This window comes from Octopus bimaculoides, chromosome 26 (genome assembly GCF_046866305.1).
Source record: "Octopus bimaculoides isolate indiv1 chromosome 26, ASM4686630v1, whole genome shotgun sequence".
In the NCBI taxonomy this organism is placed as follows: domain Eukaryota; kingdom Metazoa; phylum Mollusca; class Cephalopoda; order Octopoda; family Octopodidae; genus Octopus; species Octopus bimaculoides.
In genome coordinates this window covers 29,220,719-29,241,924 of record NC_142953.1, presented here as the reverse complement: position 1 = coordinate 29,241,924, position 21,206 = coordinate 29,220,719, and the positions used below count along the sequence as shown (strand labels likewise).

The 21,206-nt window shown below is 38.1% G+C and overlaps 1 protein-coding gene across 3 annotated transcripts in view; it reads right to left on the bottom strand.

The window, feature by feature from the left end:
- LOC106871338 (uncharacterized) overlaps positions 1 to 21,206 on the bottom strand; it is a 377,312-nt gene that overhangs the window by 324,423 nt on the left and 31,683 nt on the right. The window contains exon 2 of one of the 3 annotated variants that reach the window (XM_089342798.1): positions 6,605 to 6,859. The exons of the other annotated variants lie outside the window; for them this stretch is intronic. The gene's annotated coding sequence lies outside the window, so the exon portion shown is untranslated. The remainder of the gene's footprint in view (positions 1 to 6,604; positions 6,860 to 21,206) is intronic. 3 annotated transcript variants of the gene reach the window in all.

Genomic DNA, 21,206 nt, shown 5'->3' with positions numbered 1-21,206 from the left:
GGGAGAGTAGTGTATTGTTGCCAAGACCTGTTAGAAATAACAGACTCAACTGTTACTTTATATCGCGCGCAACCAGCTTTGCCTAGCAACTCCACTGACCCTTTGCCCTGTCCAAAGCATTTTCATGAATTTGTCCTAAATGTCCTTGCTTGTTATCAAATGTTTTACTCAGCCTTTCTTTCGTAAGTTCCGATTAATTGCAGGCTTTCATTTCATAAGTCCCAATTTACTCTGGTGGTTGAAAAAGTTTGGTAAGCCGGATTATACGTAAGGTAGCGAGCGAACCGGCAGAATCGTTAAGCACGCCGAGCAAAATGATTAGCTGCGTTTCATCCATCTTTTGTGTACTGAGTTGAAAAAAATTCCGCTCAGGTCGACTCTTCCTTTCATACCTTTTAAATAAATAAAAAAAAATAAATGCGCCCTTTTAAAGCCTATCCAGGCTCATGGGCCCGGTTTCCCGGTTTCAATGGCTTATGTGTTCCCCAGCTGGACGGGACACCTGTCCATCGCAGCTGAGGTGAGAAGTACACCTCTTCTTTTGTAAATTCTACTTTATTAAGTGTTAGGATATGATCTAAGGGAGATTTGACTGCTATTTTTAGCAAGTCAAGCAACCACACATTAGCTTAGTGCAGTATCCCGCAACTGGTATGTTGCAGCACAATGGTGTACCACAACCCAATGCTAGGTATGCTGCTGTGGACTGGAACAACGTGAAATGAAGTGTTTTGCTCAAGGACACAGCGCCTCGTCCGGTTCAGGAATCGAAACCACAATCTTACCATCATGATGCTGACACCCTAACCACTAAGCCACGCGCCTTCACTTCCATACCTTTTGGGGGGTCGATAAAATAACTGAGTTGAACATTGGGGTCGACTTAGTTCCTCCTCAGAACTTGCCGATCTTGTGCTATAATTTGAAACAAATGTATTTTGCATGTGATGTCTGGATGCCTGGTAAAAGTAAAGTTAGCTTCTCGTGTGATGCCGACCCATAAGGGGCGGTTTCCCGGTTTCATGGCGTTCAAATTCCCCACCTGAACGAGACACCGGTCCGTCGCAGGGTTACTCATTTTTGCCAGCTGAGTGGACTGGAACCACCTGAAATGAAGTGCCTTGCTCAGGAACGCATCGCGCCCAACACCCTAACCACTACACCACTCGCATGGATACCAGGGCGATATGCAGATCACATGTGACACACACGAAAGGATAAGGGTTAAGAGAAGCATAAATCTGATTTACAAAAGCTGAATAGAAACGATTTCTATTAAAAGGGGAAAAAAATGAACAAGATAGTCACGGCTGGAAAGTATACGATGTAAAATGTGCGGCAACAATTCTTTTCACCTTTTTCCGATTGACAAACATCTCACAAGAAACGCACATGTTGGTCAGTAGAAAAAAAAAATGAAAAAAAAAAAAATGAAAAAAAAAAAAGAAAAAAGGCAATGCAATATGCATTAGCCTATACAATGTCCAGGCCTCAGATGACCCGTATTAGCTAAGGTACTGTCCCCGTGCAAAACGAATTACATACCAGTTGCGCCAAAAAATTATCCACATTTTGCAACCAACACGGCATGCACCGCTTCAGAAGATAATGGTTATTGTAAAAAGAAAAAGAAGAAATGAAATGAAATAGAAAGCGAGGGAACGCTTCGCATCGACTACATCATCCAAGGCTCGGATAACCTTCATTACGGTGTCTGTGCAAAACGAATTCGATACATGTCAGGGCAAAAACAGGCTGCCACGTTTTACTTGTTGGCAAACAATTCTATACAGTGATCGTTGTTGTTGGCACTCCGTCGCTTACGACGTCGAGGGTTCCAGTCGATCCGATCAACGGAACAGCCTGCTCGTGAAATTAACGTGCAAGTGGCTGAGCACTCCACAGACATATGTACCCTTAACGGAGTTCTCGGGGATATTCAGCGTGACAAGGCTGGCCCTTTGAATTACAGGCACAACAGAAACAGGAAGTAAGAGTGAGAGAAAATTGTGGTGAAAGAGTACAGCAGAGTTCGCCAACATTCCTTGCCGGAGCCTCGTGGGACTGCAGGTGTGTTCGCTCAATAAACACTCACAACGCCTGGTCTGGGAATCGAACCCGCGATCCTATGACCGCGAGTCCGCTGCCCTAACCACTGGGCTATTGCACCTCCACATACAGTGATCACACGGTGAACATTGCTCCAAACAATGACGAACACACATGAAAAAAAAAAAAAGTAAAGAACGATATATCATTAGCTACATGAAGACACTATTATGACTTGTCTGGTGTCACAGCAATAGTCAGGCAAAATGATGGAGGTCTTTCCGCCGCATCATTACAAAATCAAAAGTTTAAAAAGATAAAATTTACAAAATTATAAAGAATTAGGCGCAGGAGTGGCTGTGTGGTAAGTAGCTTGCTTACCAACCACATGGTCCCGGGCCGACCAAAGCCGACCAAAGTCTTGTGAGTGGATTTGGTAGACGGAAACTGGAAGAAGCCCGTCGTATATGTATATGTATCTATATATCTATGTATCTATATATGTGTGTGTGTGTGTGTGTGTGTATATGTTTGTGTGTCTGTTTGTCCCACCAGCATCGGTTGTTAAGCGATGCTGGTGGGTTTGCGTCCCCGTACCTAGCGGTTCGGCAAAAGAGACCGATAGAATAAGTACTAGGCTTACAAAGAATAAGCTCTGGGGTCGATTTGCTCGACTATAAAGGTGGTGCACCAGCATGGCCACAGTCAAATAACTGAAACAAGTAAAAGAGTACAAGAATTAAAGTAAATAGTACGTTATGAATATTTTGTGAAAGTTCCATCATTACATGACATATTTTATGAGGCAGAAGTACAACATGTCACTGATTTCGAAGTATCGCTAGCAACAGCTCATCAGGTAGGGCTAGTGAAACTTCGAACTCCCATTTGCTTTGAATTTCTGCCTGATATAACACTTAGATTCCACTACAGTATCGACTACTTTTTTTTTTCCCAGTGAATGTTGCCTGTGTTGAAGATAAATGTAAACAGTCACTTCCACACACACAAACAAACACACAGTACGGCAAATATTCATATTTTCATAAACATGTTCGTGTATGGATGTGTATGTAGTATGTGCATGGAGGTACGCTTTTGTGTATGTATGTGCGCGTATTCATATATGTGTTTGTGTGTTTACATGTGTGTGTGTGCGCGTGTGTATGTGTGTGTGTAAAATATGCCTTTTTTTCGTTTAGTACCAAAATGGTATTGGATATTTTGAGTAAAGAGGAGCCTCTCAATAACAGCTGCTGTGGAGGAAGGAAGAGAATATTCCAGAAGAGTAAGGAGAGATGGGGAAAAAAAGGAAGAGAAAGAGAGAGAGAATTGGAAAGAGAGAGTATGTGAGTGGGAGTGAGATTGAGAGGGAAGAGAGAAATAGTAAGAAAGGTATACAGGATGAAAACGAGAGTAAGAGAGAAAGAGAGAGAGAGGGTGAGAGAGTGAGAGAGAGAGAGGGAGCTAGTGAGAAACGCAAAGAGGATGAGAGAGATGGGGTAGAGAGAAACATAAAGACATATAAAATGAGAGAGAGAGAGAGAGAGAGAGGGAAAGAGAGAGTTAGTATGAGAGCGGAACGGGAAATGAGAAAGAGGAAGTCAGTAAGAGACACACAAAGAGGATCAGAGAAGAAGAAGAAGAAGAAGAAGGAGAGGGAGAGAGAGAGAGAGAGCGTTGTTAGAGAGAGTGTGTTGTTGGAGAGAGGAGAGAGAGAGAGAGAAAGAGAGAGAGAAAGAGAGAGAGTGTGTGTGTTTGTGTGTGTGTTGTTGGAGAGGGGGATAGAGAGAGAGTGCTACGAAGAGGGAGGCAGGGAGGGTGAGAAAGAGAGAGAGAGAGGAAGAAGGGAGAGAAAGTAAATATGAGGCTGAGACAAAGTGAGAAAAAAGAGGGAGAGAGAATTATAAAATGTGAAAGAGATAGAGAAGGTGAGAGAGCGGGATAGATAGATAGATAGATAGAGAGGGGCAAGAGAGAGAGGAAAAAAAGAGAGAAAGTCTGGTGTTAGTGTGGTTGAGATATGATAAGATTTAGTTTCCGTGTTGTATGAAGAAGGTAAAAATATAAAATAAAATAAAGAAAAAGAAAAATCGGAACGAAACGAAAATAGAGAAATAAGCAACGAAATACAAAAAAAAAATAGAGACAGGAAAATAGTTCTGATCGGAAAAAGGAATTAAAAAGAAAAGACAAAAAAAAAAAGAAAGAAAAAGAAGCTGGTGATGATATGCTTGTTGGTGTTGCTTTGTGTATGTTTTTGGTAGGTTTTCTTTTCTCTCTAGCTTTTTCTTGCTTCTTTCAACATAATATCCTTTAGTCTCCTTCACTAATTTATACACATATATCTGCACGAATGTACGTATGTACTACTACTACTACTACTACTACTACTAATAATAATGATAATAATAATGATAAGGATTATTACGAAGTGGCATTAGCATTATCTTCAATTCATTTTTATATATTATACAGCTTCAAATAGACCTACACATGTTTCTGCTGCATCGATTAGTAACCGGCAAACGTTTGGAGAAGTCCTTTACTAATTACCTATATATAGCTCGAAACGTCAAAGACTTTCCGTATTCCCGAGCGTCATACTAATACATCCTTTTGTTATTTACACCACCTGTCCTCGTCTGTTGTTTTTTCGTATATTCTCCCATATATATATATATATATATATACTGTTGTGTCTGGGGAGGGTCATTTTCTTTTAGTGCCTTAAAATTTAATACACTCACCGTTAAAATTTCCACTTATTTATTTTTTTTTTTTTTCCTAAAATTTTCGTTGCGTCTTGCAACATTATCAATAGTCTTAACTATTGAAAAGGTTGCAAGACGCAACGAAAATTTTAGGAAAATAAAAATAAGAAATAAGTGGAAATTTTACCGGTGAGTGTGTTAGATTTTAAGGCACTAAAAGAAAATGACTCTCCCCAGACACAACAGAATATGCTTCGATACACGAGATCACATAAAAAATCTTGCAAACCAAATCCAAAAACGAAATAAATATATATATATATATATATATATATATATATATATATATATATAATGCTTGATTTTATATTGTGTTATATATATAAAAACGATTCGACTTTAAGCTGAAATGTTTCAGTACGATATTTATTAAATTTTATAAGGAAAATATCAACATTAACTTCGATGCTTCGGCTTGCTTGCCTTCGAAGGAAGGAGGGTGGGGTGGGTGACGAGCCGAAAGATTAGGGAACAGAAATAATTGAGAATGACAAGTAAGCATGTATTAGGATAACATCAACAGATACAGGTACATCGCACAGCACAAATTTTGGGCGTTGCTGTAGTAAGAAGCTTGCTTCTCAGCTGTGGAAACTGAAAGGATCCCGTCGTATCTATCTAAGTATATAAGTGTGTGTGTGTGTTTCTGTCTGTGTTTGTCTCCCATCACCGCTTGACAACCAGTGTTGGTGTGTTTAAGTCTCCGTAACTTAGCGGTTCGGCAAAAGAGACCAATAGAACAAGCTTAAAATATCAGTAAGTACTGGGATCGATTCATTCGACTAAAAATTCTCAAGACGGTGTTCCAGCATGACTGCAGTCTAATGACTGAAACAAGTAGGCGACAAAGGATTTATGAAAATTATCTTCGCCACCAGAGGGGGTGTTGCAATTATCAAATGGCAACTGATGACAGCTTAGTATGAGAAGGGGAGATAACTTCAAGAATATTGAATTCTCGATAACTTTGGAGAATTCTTGAAGTTTTGGAGATTTTCTCCTCTTTTCACGTGGAACTGACTTTATTGTCATTTGGTAATTATGATGTATCCTTGAGAGCGGAGATAAACGTAATAAATCAAGGAATAGCTGCGTGGCAGCTTTACCCGGGTTCGATCCTACTGCATGGTAACTTTGCCAGGCCCCTGGGCGATCAATACTTTGTGGGGATTTGGTAGACGAAAACTGAAAGAAGCCCATCGTGTGTCTGTGCATATCTATGTGTGTATGTGCAGATATATGTGTGTATGTGTGTTTGTCCCACACCATCACTTATCAGTCAGTGCTGGTTTGTTTACGTCTCCATAACGTAGCAGTTTAGCATAAAACACCGATAGAATAAGTACCAGGATTAGAAAAATAAGTATTGAGGCCGATCCATTCGACTAAAACTCTTCAAAGCAGTGTCCCAGTATGGCCGCAGTCCAATGACAGAAGCAAGTAAAGGATAATCTATGCTGCATGATATTCGATATGCCTATATTTGTCAATCCTCTAAACCCAATTTTTCGCGAAAAAAGCACTGCCATTCCATTATACTTCACCACTCTATCCCGACAGAAAAGAAGAGGAGTACACTTTAGAGTCATCAAAAATGGGGCTGTGTGCCTTCGTTCTAGAAATTCTTGTTTCGCTAATGGCTACCACATACATGTCAAGTGATTTGAAATCATTGAGCGAGTGACCTTGCTTCCAAGCTGATCCCAAGCCACGTACATTTACACATCCTACTCCGAATGAAACCATGTGCAACGAAGAAAATAGAGGGAAGCGTTACTCACCTTGGTCTTCGAGGAGGACAGGTAGTTTGGATTCTTTTACTAGAGAATGTCCCTTAAAATGCCTTTCTAATAAAGCTTTGTCCGTTAGTTTTCTGAAAATCCCAATACTTCGCAAGAAGTTGTCAAAGAGTGTTTGATAATTACGTCTCCTGATGTTTCTATTAATAATTTGTCTTCGACTGTTTTACGGATGAATTTCTCAAAAATGTTCCCCTTTTTGAAAATCGAGTGAAAATCGTTAAACACGTCACTTACCTGCAAAGAGAGAAAGAGAGAAAGAGAAAAAAAATGAAAAGACAGTGATAAATGCTGTGATGTCAAGCTGACACTCGTTAAAGTATTATGATTAATGAATAATACGATGATCAGTCATATGAAATCTAACACAAGTCACCCGAAAGGAATTTAGAAGTGGAGGCAGCGGGCTGGCAGAATTGTTAGTAGGACGGACAAAATGCTTAGCGGTATTTCGTGCGGCGTTTTACGTGCTGAGTTCGACTCCGCCTTTCATCCTTTCGGGGTCAATAAAATTACTTAATTTTATCAAGTACCAGTAACATACTGGGTCGACGTAATCGACTATCCCCATCCCACAAATTTCAGGCCTTGTGCCTAAAATAGAAACGATTATTATTATTATTATTATTATTATTATTATTGTTATTATTATTATTATTGACGATGATGATGATGATGATAATAGGTGCTGGCAGAATCGTTAGCAATCCGGAGAGAATTCTTGACAGCATTTCGCCCGTTCTTATGTTCTGAGTTCAAATTCCGTCGAAGTCGACTTTGCCTTTCATTCTTTCGGGGTCGATTAAGTAAGTACCAGTTGGACACTGGGGTCGATGTAATCGACTCACCCCCTTCCCCAAATTCCAGACCTTGTGCCTTTAGTAAAAAAGAATTATTTATATTACTCAGTTGAGAAGCAGAATTACATAGAATCTTAGCAGCATTTCTTTCGGAGCTTTACGTTCTGAGTTCAAATCCAGCCGAAGTAAACTTCACCGTTCATTCTTTTAGAAATCGATAATATACAGTTCCAGTCAAGTATTGGAATCGATGTAATCGACTTGGGTCCTACCCTAAAATATTGCTGACAGTGAACCCTGCAACTGACTGGCGTCCCGTTAAGGGGGAATGTTGCGATCTCGGTCACTTATGCGTCAAGTAAACCGGGTAACCGGCTTAATGAGCAGAGTCGTCTTAACAGCATTATGGCTCCATCCGGGGTAAATCAGTGTGCTGGACCCTAAAGAATTTATTTATTGACAGCGCGGCAGGTCATACTTAGACCCGAATCGGGCCCTTATACCCATGGTGTCCCTGGGCAACTGCTCAGTGTGCTCATCCCTTAAGACGGTACTACTTACACGTATGAGTCCTAGGGCTAAAAAAAAAAAGAAAAAAAAAAAGGGGGGCAATTATGAATAACTGTTCAAATTTCAAGGCCAAAATGTTGTACCCAGGTGATTGAAATCTTTTATAGGGGTAGATTTTTTTTTTCAAGGTGAATGTAATAGCAATTTGTAATCAAATTTCAAGTCCACAATGTTGTGAAGGAGCCCTCCGTCGGTTACGACAACGAGGGTCCCAGCTGATCCGATCAACGGGACAGCCTGCTCGTGAAATTAACGTGCAAGTGACTGAGCACTCCACAGACACGTGTACCCTTAACGTAATTCTCAGGGAGATTCAGCGTGACGTAGGAATGTTGTACCCAGGTGACTGAAACCTTGTATAGGTGTAGGCTTTTTCAAGGTGAAGGCAAGAGTTATTTGTGATCAAAATTCAAGTCCACAAGGTTGTACCGAGGTAGCTGGAATCTTGCACAGGGGTAGATTCTTTTTTTTTTAAGGTAAAGGCAACAGTTATTTCTAATTAAATTTACTTGATTGGCGGAACCTTGCATAGGGGTAGATTCTTATTTGTTTTTTAAGGTAAAAGTTATTTCTAATCAAATTTACTTAAATGGTGGAATCTTGCACAGGGGTAGATTTTTCTCTTCAAGGTGAAAGTTAGGTCAGACGTTATTTTTAATTTTAATGTAAAATTTGATCTTCTCAGCTCCAGACGGAAAAAGAAAAACAATCAAAAAACGAAAAAAAAACCTCAGAACACGGTATAGCCCGTAGCACTGCGATAAACGGCGGAAAAATTGTTACTGATTAGAAAAAAAAATTCTTCATTTAGAAGAAACTATGGAAACACAGAGTACTTCGAAGAAAAACAAAACGGAAAATATACAAATATGGGTACACGAGAAAATAAAAGAAAATTGCTATTGAATAATTATATATCAGGCTAAAAGCTCAAACTTGAAATATTCTCTAAATTGCTCGGATGCAAGAATTCTGGGGGAAATATCAGCATTTTCCAAGACAAATTAGATTGGCAATTTATAATTTCATAACATGGCAAAGCCGTGTACGGTTCATGGTCCGTGCGTGCATGCGCGCGTACGTGCGAGTGTACATACATACATCTCCCCTTCTCATACTAAGTTGTCGCCAGTTGCCATTTGATAATTGCAACGCCCCCTCTGGTGGCGAAGATAATTTTCATAAATCCTTTATCGTCTACTTGTTTCGGTCATTAGACTGCAGTCATGCTGGAGCACTGCCTTGAATTTTTAGTCGAATGAATCGATCCCAGTACTTACTGATTTTTTAAGCTTGTTCTATTGTCTCTTTTGCCGAGCCGCTTAGTTACGGAGACTTAAACACACCAACACTGGTTGTCAAGCGGTGATGGGAGAAAAACACAGACAGAAACACACACACACACACACACACACACACACTGTTATGAAAAAGCTCTCTGCTGCTGGATGTCAGTAAGTGTTGCATGAGATCAACAACAGGACAGGTGCAGCCTCTGCGGTATATAGAAAGCTTTATCAAAGAATCTCTCCCGAAGCACGGGTTTAAGACTGAGACGGAGCTAATCCGCGTGTATTGTGTAGAAGTTACAAACATTCGGTACACGGATTTGGAAGAAAAGAAGAGGATTACCTGCGTCCTAGAAGAAGAACTTAGGAGAAGCACTTGTTATATTGAGTAGGTTATGTTCAAAGGATGGACAATAAAAGTCTGCCCCCCAAAACAAGCTTTTTTCTGAACTAGCAACAACGCTACCATAGATAACACACAGAGAGGTTTTGAAGATGAAGCTCGTACTCTGCAGGATTCATTTAAAAGGAGTTTGTGACTACCGTAAAGATAGATTATAATGGAAGGATTTCTATGTTGTTTTGCATATGAATTCTCTGAGTTTTGAACTGGTAACAAGTACACGTCACCATGGAAGAACACACTTGAGGTTCAGGCATGTCTTCAAGTGGAACCCCGCACTGGGCAGCATCCATCTAAAACGATTTTCGCGAATGTCGCAAAAGATGGAAATTAAAGAATTTCTGTGTTGTCTTGGCGACGAATTCTTTAGGTGCGGCAGAAAAGACAACGCTTATCAAAACCAGCAGATCGAAATGAAAAGACTGGAAAAACATCGAAAAACATCGACGGAAAAGCACTATCGATGCCGAGCAAATAAAGAACCCAAATGTTTCAAACAAATCTGGATCTCTATAGTTGATAGAGGGCCTACGTCGGACGATTTACTGAGGTCTGTAATGATCTTTAAGACTCATAAGGACAGAGATTAACCCGGTTTTCCTCGTGTATAATTGACAGAGATCACAATTGTTCACCGCCCCGTGACCGAGACGCCAGCCCGTCGTAGGGTTGACTTCCCGTCAATTGCTGGAACTCATTAATAGCTGAGTGGACTGGATCTCCGTGAAATAAGTGACTGCTGTTCCACATGTGTGTGTATATCTATGTATCTATGTATCTATCTATCTATCTATAGTTAAAAGAACATATGATAAATGCACAAAGAGGAAACATACATACATATATATATATATATATATATATATATATATACACACACGTATATACATATATTTATACATAATTACACACACTCACACACACACACACACACACACACACACACACACACACACACACACACACACACATAAATAAATAACGCTGTATAAGAGATACCATTTCCAAAATCAAAGAGATAACGTTTAATTTCATTTGAACGAATGCGCTATTTTTAATAATTAATTAAACTCAGATCACTGTTGATGACTCGGGTTCACTAATAAAAAATGAAAAGTAAAACCAATTTCTAATTTTGGCGTAAAGCAAGCAATTTGGAATGAAAAGGGGTCAGTGCTCCACTGGTACCTTTTTTTATTTTTATCCACTACGAAAGGATGAAAAGACAAAGTCAACCCCAACGGAATTTAAACACGGGAAAATCAGCAAAGACGAGCCATTAAGTTCATAGCGTTCATGAAGCCCCAGGAGCCGTCAGATATCGGTTAAGAGGAGCCGTCAGATATCGGTTAAGAGGAACCGTCTGTGTATCTACGTCTATGTCTCTCTCCTTCTGGAGGAAGTTATGGGCGGATATAAACGGTTATATACGATTATTCTAAAGAGGATTAGGGGTGGTTTTTCCGGTTACTATCACTACCAGTAATACGATACAAGTTACTCCTTGTACTCCTCCACCCCGTAAAAAAAATGAAATTCAAAACAGTTTTAAGACCATCAACCACAACAATCAGCACCCAAGAAAATACAGAACAAAAAATTAGAATAGGAAAAAAATATATAATTAAAATAAAATAGCACAAACAAAATTCGGTAACTCCTCAGGAAAAAATTTGAAAATTTGCAGAACAAAACTACCGACATTATAATCACCATAACTATAGCATTTTCTTTTTTGTTTTTTTTTTAAAGTGTTGTTAATTCATGTGAAGTTTGAGTTGGTGTATGGCGAAAATTAGAACCCCGAAAATAATAATAATAATAATAAGAAGAAAAGACAATTGAAATATTGAAACATAAAAAGACTTTTATTCTTAAAAAAAACTTAAGGCATATGAAATAATAAAATAAAATAAATAAAATATATGGTTAAACAAAACTTTTGAATACAAGAAAATGGCCGCTAAAATATTTGACCTTAGGCAAATCCGAGTAAATTATTTTAATAAAAGAAAGAATTCATTGGAATTGAAGCAAATTGTCTCGCCATTTTGTTTCTATAGAATTCTAAATTTATTTTTTATTATTGCAATCTTCTCTTTTTGCTTTTCAGAATAGAAGAACTTAAATATTATGTAGGCATTGTGTAGAAATGGTTTCAGAAGAAAAAAAAAAAGAATAAAGAAAGAAATAATGGTTGAAGAATAAAAAGACGTGGTTTTAGTTTATGTGTCTGAAAAGACGGAATAATTTTCCTTCAGGTATTGGCCAATTAATTTTATAAACGAACGTTATACAATGGTATGTTTATGACTTTGTGTGTGTGTGTGTGCTTTTATATATATATGTGTGTGTGTGTGCTTTTATATATATGTGTGTGTGTGTGCTTTTATATATATGTGTGTGTGTGTGCTTTTATATATATATATGTGTGTGTGTGCTTTTATATATATGTGTGTGTGTGTGCTTTTATATATATGTGTGTGTGTGTGTGTGTATGAGGGACGAGCGAGAGAGAGAGAGAAAAAAAACTGGGAAGGGGGAAAGAGAGAGAAAGAGTGGGAAGGGAGAAGTTTTGTATGTGGTGGAAGGCACGTATGTGCGTGTTGCGCATATTCTTTCGTGTGTGTATGCATGTGTGTGTGTGTGTATATTTATATATATATTTACACATGTATATATATATATACTCACATATACAAACACATGCATATAAACACCTGTATTCATATATACGTATATATATGTGTGTGTGTGTGTGTGTGTGTGTGTGTGTGTGTGTGCGTGCGTGCGTGTATTCGTAGTTATGTTTATGCGGCGTGTGTCTTAACATGTACATAGGATCCCTCTAAATGCATTCGTTTCTATACACCTCCTTGCATAGCTCTGCACTTCTTCATCACACACACACACACATATACACACACACACACATTCACGCACACACACACACGGATACGCATACATACACGCCTGCTTCTCCGCCCGTGCTTAAGCGACCAGGTTTAACTTTTATGCAAAATAAATATTTATTCTAAAGCGAAAAGAAATATTAATGAAAAAAAACCCCCACAAATCCCTTTAAAAGTAACAACAGCGGCAACAGCAGTAACAAGAATAGCGGCAGCCATACTTTTAACAACAACAACTGCAGGAACAAAAAGAACCTCAGCCGTAACAGCAACAACACCAGAGCAGAAACACCGCCAGCAACTGCAGTAACAAGAATATCAGCAACATCGGCTGCAACAACAATAGCTACAAAAACGGCAATAAAACCCACGGCACCAAGAACCACAGCAAGGACAGCAACGAGCAACAACAATAACAACGAGAAAAACAGTAGCAACGGCAGTTAAAGACTCTACAGCAAGGGAGATAACAACAGCCGTAAGACCGCAGTAGCAGTAACAGGAACAAAAACGTTAACGGAAACCTGGTTTATAGTGAAGAGTGACAATCTTATAATAGTCAAGCTGATCTCCGTCAGTCTGTCCATTATAACAGATATGCAGGGGGGAAGAAAGGAAAGAGAAAATGTTAGGAGAGAGAGGGGGGAAAAAGTAAGAGAGAGAGAGAGAGGGGAGAGAGAGAGAAAGAGTGGAAGAAAGAGAGAGTGTGTGAAAGATAGATAGATAAGTGGTGTTGTCACCATAGTAACTAGTACATTTTGATTAAAATGTGGGTATTTTAAGTGCAACACAGACTTTAAAATGTCTTTAAAAATACTTTTACCGGTAGCGTAGCAACAGGTGACGACCTAATAGCAATAATTTCTGTGGCGGCCTTAGAGCTAGATAGATAGATAGATAGATAGATTGACAGACATACAGACAGTTGGCTAACTAGATAGACAGATAGATAAACAGATAGACAGATAGATAGACAGTTAGATAGATTATCAGACAGACAGATAGATTAACAGAGAGACAGACAGATAGATAGATAGATAAACAGACCGACCGACCGACCGACAGACAGATAGAGAGATACATACATAACATAACATACAATTGTAACTACGGTCAACTGCTTTGAAACCTTGAACTGCTGTTTACCCAGATCATATGTTCACGTTTTGCCCCAATAATAACTGGTGCACCCAGTTTTGCGAGTAAAGGGCCAGGGGACGATCTGTATAAGCTAGGCTTTTCAGAAAAAGAAATCAACCAAGTGGCACATTATAAATACAATCTGTAAAGTAGAACAATAAAAATATGCAAGACTTTTCTCAAGTTTAAAATGTAACACTGTTATTGTTATCAACATTCCAACGAATGAGCTTTGTATCTTTCTGAGAAACCCAGCTCCTTTTTCAAAATCATTAAAAGCACGTGAGAACACGTCGTATGCGCGTGTGACTTATTTCGCCGTACCGTCAGATATGACGGCATTTTAAAAGGAGTTAAGCCGTGAAAGGAATGTAATCATTTAATAACTGTTGTTGGCACTCCGTCGCTTACGACGACGAGGGTTCCAGTTGATCCGATCAACGGAACAGCCTGCTCGTGAAATTAACGTGCAAGTGGCTGAGCACTCCACAGACACGTGTACCCTTTATGTAGTTCTCGGGGATATTCACCGTGATACAGTGTGACAAGGCTGACCCTTTGAATTACAGGCACAACAGAAACAGGAAGTAAGACTGAGAGAAAGTTGTGGTGAAAAAGTACAGCAGGGTTCGCCACCATCCCCTGCCGGAGCCTCGTGGAGCTTTAGGTGTTTTCGCTCAATAAACACTCACAACGCCCGGTCTGGGAATCGAAACCGCGATCCTATGACCGCGAGTGCGCTGCCCTAACCACTGGGCCATTGCGCCTCCACCATTTAATAACTACATCGGCGTAACATACATTTCAGATATTTGGCATAGTCTTGTGTATAGTAAAAATAATTAAAATTTTATTGAAAATATTTTGAAGGATTGGATCCAAAGATAATTTAATATGATGGGAAGGTTTATATAAATTGTTTGAATATTTTATTAAGGTTAAAACAACAGAGACTGTTAATTAAATTGCTGAAGAGTTCTTCATTAGATATTTCATTAAATCACTGGTGAGTCTTTGCTATCGAAATTGACTGCAATTCACATATATTTATGCTTTATGTATCGATCCCTTGTTTCAGTGATTAGACTGCGGCCATAGTGGAACACCGTCTTGAAGAATCTTCAGTCGAATGAATCGATCCCATTACTTATATTTTTTTCAGCCTGGTACTTATTCAGTCTCTTTCGTCGAACCGCTAAGTTACGGGGCCGTAAACACGCCGACACCGGTTGTCAAAGCGGAAATCAGGGACAAAGACAGACATAGACACACGTATATATATATTTCTGTTTGTCTGTCTGTCCATCTGTTTGTCTGCCTGCCCATCTGTTTGTCTGTCTGTCTGTCTATATATTTCTCTCACTCTCTCTCTCATATATATATATATATATATAATTACAGGCTCCACACAGTTTCCATCAACGAAATTCACTCACAAGGCATTTGTCGGCCCGGGGCCATAGTAGATGACACTCGTCCAAGGTGCGGTGCAGTGGGACTGAACCCGAAACCATTTGGCTGCAAAGCAAGCTTAACCACATAGGCATTTTGTAATAACAGCGATAGATGCGTGACAGTTTCCACCGTGAAGAATTTAGCGCAAATTAAGGAAGAGTTGGGACCAATGTTTCTCAGCCACTTTTCATTTGCTGATCCCTTTCATTCCCATTTTACTCTGCCGGACCCTCAGAGCCATTCGATGTTTTAAAAAATCCTGGCAAGAATCGTTAGCACGCCGAGCTAAATGCTTAGCGGCATTTCGTCCGTCTTTACGATCTGAGTTCCAATTCCGCAGACGTCGACTTTGCCTTTCATCGTTTCGGGGTCAATAAAATAAGTACAGGTGAGCACTAGGATCCAGGTAATCGACTAGAACCCTTTCAAAACATTTCAGGCCTTGTGTCTATAGTAGAAACAATTATTGAATATTAGGAATTGTATTAAAAAAGGGTCAAAATAGGGTGTGTATATAGTAGAAGTGTTACCAAGATGTGGTAAGAAGCTTGCTTCCTAACAACATGGTTCCGGGTTCAGTCCCATGTGTGACACCTTGGGCAAGTGTCTCCTTCAGATCTACTAAAGTCTTGTGAGTAGATTTGGTAGACGGCATCTGAAAGAAGCCTGTCGTGTGTATTTGTGTATGTATGTGTGTGTGTGTGTGTCCATATATGTATATGTGTGTCTGTGTGTGTTTGTGTCTGTGTTTGTTCCCCTCATCACGGCTTGACAACCGGTGTTGATGTATTTACGTCCCCCGTAACCTAGCGGTTCGACAAAAAAGTCCGACCGGATAAATACTAGGCTTAAGAAATAAGTACTGGGGGCCAATTTCTTCGGCTAAAACCCTTCAAGGTGGTGCACCAGCATGGTCGCAGTCAATTGACTGAAACAAATAAAAATAATAAAAGAATCTATTGCACACAAATTTTAACAGTAAAATCTTATATAGAACCCCCAAGGGCCACATGGCCCTCGGTCGAAAAACATTGTTCTAGATCCTGGGACGATTTGAAATCAGCAAATCCACAGAGACTAGTCGTCCGTTCCACAAATACTGCGAATAATTTATCCTCGCCCTTCCACGATAATAGAATGATTGAACAATACAAGATCGATAATCACATAAATACACCAACAAACACTGGAGTCGTATTTGTTGTGGATGTCCGGTGGGATATGGGTTGTCTTTGTACGACAGAAAAAAAAAATGTTTGTCATCAATTAATTTAATTTTCCATAAGAAGATAAAAAGATAACACACACACACACACACACACACACACACACCACACACGTGCTATGCGAGTGTATGTGTGGTCCGTACATAAGTATATATATATATATATATATATATATATACATACACACACACGAACACATATGTATATACATACCTATAAACATAGCTATAAACATACATATACGCGCACACACACACACACACACACACACACACAGAGACACACACACACATATATATATATATACCTACATAGGTATTCACATATACGTGTCAGTACATATGTCTATATACACATAGGCATATATCTATAAACATATCTAGAGACATATTTGCACGCACACACACACATCTATATATATTCATCTACATACATATTTATTATATATCTATATATGCACATACACATGCATATACACAAACACATATATGCTTAACTGGCAATATATACACAGAGTATTCATTCGAACGAATGAACTTCACAAAATTTACTAAATCAACTTTTTCTTTCGTTCCAACACACACACACACACACACACACACACATTCAAGCATTTCAAATAAGTCGTACGTTATCGTCAAAGACAGAACCATTCTTCAGCATTGTTCCATTAATCCCAACAAGTAAACCACTTAAAACTCAATATAAGAATTGTCTTGACAATGTTGAAAAACACGAAAGGAACGTAACAAACCCAAAAATAAATAAACGGACAAATAAAAAAACATAGAAATAAATAACTAATAAAATAAAAGATTAGAAAGAAAATTATTTTAAAAAAATCATAACAATTCAAAAATATTATTACAAAAAAATTATTGAATGGTATTTAAATAATATTTCTTGTAAACATACAAACACATACAAACGCAAGGTGATACACAGACGCTCGCATTTATATATATATATATATATATATATACACACACACACACACACACCATATCTCTGAGATTGATATCAAGCATTACAATTATTAATGTTCATTCATTATTATTATTATTGTTATTGAAAGTAATATGTTGATAATGTGATTAATATAGATATTTTCTTTTTAATCCACTTATATTAGTACATTCACATTATATATATCTATCTATCTATCTATCTATCTATCTATCTATCTATCTATATATATATATATATATATATAATGTGAATGTACTTTATATATCTGTGTGTGGGTGTGTATGTATATATATATATATATATATATATATATATATATATATATATATAGGCGCAGGTGTGGCAAGAAGCTTGCATGTGTCTGGGTTCAGTCTCGCTGCGTTCGAACCTAGAGCAAGTATTTTCTACTGTAGCCTCGAGCTGACCAAAGACTTGTGATTGGATTTGGTAGACGAAAACTGAAAGAGTCCCGTCGTATATATATATATATATATATATATATATATATATATATATATATGTATATGCTTATGTGTGTGTCTGTTTACCCCCCCCCCCCATCATTGCTTGACAACTTAGCGGTTCGGCAAAACATATCGATGGAAAAGTACTAGGCATACAAATAATAAGTCCTGGGGTCGATTTTTTCGACTAAAAGCCCTATAAGGCGTTGCTCCGGCATAGCCGCAGTCTATGACTGGAACACGTAAAAGAATAGAATTTTACCAGCTCAGAGTTACAGAATTAGAGAAGGAGGAGGATTCCATACGACGGAGCAGATAGAATGAATAACACAGCAGCAGCAGAGACAAGAGTTGCGTCAATACGTATTCTATTCTCATAGCAACTCCGAGTTATAGTGGAAGACATTTGGTGAACTCGAAACAACACAGCGATGTCTGCACCTATAAAAATTAACTATTTATCTGTATTCTACTAAAAAGAAACAGCAGTAAGTGTTCCCGCTGTTTAATATTAAATTTCATATGGCTACACATAAAAACACATTAGTACATATACATACATATCTATCTGTCTATATCTTATACACACACATTTATCTATATCTATCTGTACACACACATCTATCTATCTATCTATTTATCTATCTTATTTCTTTATTGCTCACAAGGCGCTAAACATAGAGGGGACAAACAGGGACAGACAGAGGGATTAAGTCGATTACATCGACCCCAGTGCGTAACTGGTACTTAATTTATCGACTCAGAAAGGATGAAAGGCAAAGTCAACCTTGGCGGAATTTGAACTCAGAACGTAGCGGCAGACGAAATACCGCTAAGCATTTCGCCCGGTGCGGTAGCGTTTCGGCCAGCTCACCGTCTTCAGCGGCGATCTGGTAGAAATCTATATCTATCTATCTATCTATCTATACACTCACACACATCTATCTATCTATCTATCTATCTATCTATCTATCTATCTATCCCCATACACACACACAGCCATTGCTTGTGCGACCGTTTATACCTGTATCTAACTTTCTCTCATGGTGTATTCACAAAGCAATAAAACAAACAACAGAAACTTGTTGGCGTCATCGCATCAAACTCATTACAAATTGAAATTTAATTTCGTTTACGCAACTCTTGTCTCTGCTGTGAGTTATTCATACTATCTGCGCTGTACTGAATCACCTTTCTTCTCTAATTCTTTCACATCTACTGGTTTGGATGAGATTTCAGTACGAAAAACCTCCAATTCTAACCTAAGCTTGTAGTTGCACTTGTAGACTTCAGTCAACAACTCTCCTCTGAAATGCAAGAATGGAATATAAAAGAAATACAATGAAACTAAATGTAAATTGAATTTAATGTCTTGGGATAGTGCTGCTTGTTATTTTTTTTGTATCTATCTATCTAACTCAAATGAGGATAGAGAAATATATATATACACTTTTTCAATGTGTACAAATAAGACGGAAAAAATAACTAGTTAACAGGTAGCAAAAAATTCACGTAAGTACCAAGGATGTTACAGCCTAAACGTCCCCTTCATCCTATACGCAATCATCACATTCGGTTGAAATGGCTTAATGATGTGTTTTGTTTCTCTTTTTTCCCCGTTTTCTTCGAAACATATGTCGGAAGTATAAAGATTTGAATAACAACATTTCTTTATTCGTTTATATATATATATATATAATACATCAATACATACATATATGTATATATATATAATCATGTAGAGAATGGAATATACATACAATCATCTATATATATACACACATATATATACAAACACAAACATATATACATACACACACACACACACACACACACACACACTATACATCTGACAGATATTTGTCCTCATCTTGTTTGTTGCTAACACTAAGTTTCGGCTGAATATACCCTCCAGCCTTCATCAGGTGTCTTGGGGAAATTTCGAACCTGGGTTCTCATTCCCAAAGAATTTTTTGATGTTACAATAATAATAATAATATTATAATAATCATTATTATTCAGGTCACTGCCTGGAATCGAACTCAGAATCTTGCGGTTAGTAACCCGTGCTCTTAACCACTACGCTATATGCCCATGGGTTCAGAGCGCGGGCTACTAACCACAAGATTACGAGTTCGATTACAGGCAGTGACCTAAATAATAACAACAACAAGAACATCAAAACATACCTTAGGAATGAGAACCCAGGTTCGAAAATTCCTCAAAACACCTGATGAAGGCTGGAAAGTATATCAGCCGAAACGTTGTGTTAGGAACAAACAAGATGAGGACCAATATCTGTCAATTGTAAATAATGCACATAATTCCTCATCTCTTAAATATAGAACTGTAACACACACACACATATATATATATATATATATATATATATATATATATATATATATATATAAACATATATATATATATACATACACACACACTATGCATACAAATACACAGACACACCGACACACATCTTTCCTTTACTCCTTCCTTTACTCTTCTACCCCACTCTCTCTCTCCTTTCCGTTTTCTCTCTCATCCTTTCTCTAGTTCTTTTTCTCCCCTTCACCGTTTCCTACATATCTCTCTCTCTCTCTCTCTCTCTCTCTCTCTTGTACGGGATCATCTTTCTTTCCTTTCACTCTGTCGTGCAGTCCAGAAGCATTCGTATCTGTCTCCTGTCTTTTCTCTTATCAAAGAACCTTCTTCCAGCGCTCGCCACCTTACCTCGTCTGACCCTAAACGGCCCTCTCTGTCTTCGTTTCGTTTACTTTGTTGTATGTCCTGTTTTTGTTACCAACTTTGACCCTCCACAAATCCTCAATTTTTTTTAATTATGATTCTCTGACAAACTGTGACTGTCAACGGTCGTCAGTCTATGTCTCAACTTGCTCTCTCTTGGAATCATTTTAGTAGACTAGCATATAGGTGGTTGCTATGGACCACCCTCCCCTTGTCCCTTGCCATTTGCTCTCTTCTAATTGTGATGTAGAATTCCTGATACTCTCTCAAGATTATGGACAGATTCGCAAATGTCTAAGGATTGCGCGAGTAAACGTGCTACGAGATTTTTTTGTTTTTCTTCATAATCCCACTGAAGTATACTGTTTCAATAAATGTGTGGGTGTGTATGTATCTAATTTATAATTTTAAACGCAGATATACTCATATATACATGTGTTTGTGTGTATACATATATACATATATATATACACGCATTTATGATTATATACATAAATTTATGTATATAATTGTATATAGTTACATCTATTTTTATATCGTTGTTCTCAGGTATATATATATATATATAACCAAATGCATAGTTATATGTGCATGATTAATAGTTATGC